The sequence below is a fragment of the Protopterus annectens genome, chromosome 3.part0, assembly GCF_019279795.1.
Source record: "Protopterus annectens isolate FY-2018-M chromosome 3.part0, PAN1.0, whole genome shotgun sequence".
NCBI classification, from domain to species: domain Eukaryota; kingdom Metazoa; phylum Chordata; order Ceratodontiformes; family Protopteridae; genus Protopterus; species Protopterus annectens.
In genome coordinates, this window is record NC_056731.1 from 766,894,014 (window position 1) to 766,895,435 (window position 1,422).

Consider the following 1,422-nt stretch of genomic DNA (forward strand, 5'->3'; position numbering starts at 1 on the left):
TAAGACTTAAAATGAAGGACACTCCTCATAATGAGGTCACTTGAGAGGTATGAGTAACAATAATGGGTTTTCTACCCATTATTTTTAACCTTGTCCCTGTTTATTGAACAAAGAAATTGAGAGTTGTGGCTGAGGTGTTATGCAGTGGCTCCTAGAAGTTATGTAACTGCTATAACATTCTGAGAGTTATGGTACAGTCCAGTGTTCTTCATTATCACCCAGAAGCCTGAAGGGAACAGGTGCATGCCATCCTTCGCAATGCAACTTGGTCTGCTAACCATGTCCTCCCAAGCTGACGATTATTGGATTCCCTTAGAATGACACCATAAAGACAGACAGTTGTTAAAACCAATCATCTTTTGCTCATATTGTGGCATCATCCTCGATGATGATAATAACCCACTCAGTGCTTGGCTCATACCAACCTGAGACACTTAGTCTGAGAGCTCCAAAATGTTTATCTTCATTTGATCCAGAGAGGTATGTCTCTGTTCATTTAGACCTACATGGGCTATGCTGAAATCATACTGGTACCTGTGGTGTAATGACTTAAGTGTATGTGTGATTTGGCATATCATTGGCTCCAGATAAGCAACCAATCATTATCTTCTCCTTCTTCAGCCTGGTTAAAAGGACACTGGTATGTCTTACAATGGAGTCCTCTATGATGAGAGTCCAGGGAAGTGTGCATGCTTGCCTTAGGGGATTGGTGTTTGGGGCTCCATTAAGTGTTACTGTGTGTGTGGTGTTATGTAGTGTTTTTTTTGAGTACCTTTGGGCTTGCTGAGGCATAGCTTTGCCAACTGGCAGTCTTTACAGTCTTTATTGTTTGGGAAGATTGCTTTTAAGTGCCTCAACATACATTATTCTGTATGTGTATGATTTGCTATGGGAGGTGGCTGTTTTGTGTGTGTGTGTGTGTGTGTGTGTGTGTGTGTGTGTGTGTGTGTGTGTGTGTGTGTGTGTGTGTGTGGTTTTGACAACCTGATGTGCACTTTTATACATGTGCTTAGCCTCTAGTGTCATTGTGTAAGTACATCTTTGAAATCATTTTCAGCCTTTTGGCTAAGATCAAGTGTAGTATCTCTTCTTATCAGTTTAGTACATCTTTCACATACTGTGTCTGTTTCTTTAAGGAATAAGTGGTTGTTGGTAAACATGAAATGATTGCTACACTTTCTCAAAATACCCATATCCACCACACTGGTTACAGAGAAGTTAAGAAATTGCATATCCATGCTAGCCTGTCCTTTGATTGGTGAGCTTCAAGGATGTGGCATACTTCTGCAAGTGAGTACTATTTTAACTGTTTCAATCGTAAAGGTTTCTTTTACATGCATATACAGTGCTCTTTTATCAGTGTGACCATATTGCCTGAATCTAACATAGCTTGTAGCTGTCAGCCATCAATTAAGCCATTGC

General features: G+C 40.4%; 1 pseudogene; it reads left to right on the plus strand.

The window, feature by feature from the left end:
* Positions 1-1,045: 1,045 nt before the first annotated feature.
* On the plus strand, positions 1,046-1,179 carry LOC122797445 (annotated as a pseudogene).
* The last annotated feature ends 243 nt before the right edge of the window (positions 1,180-1,422 follow it).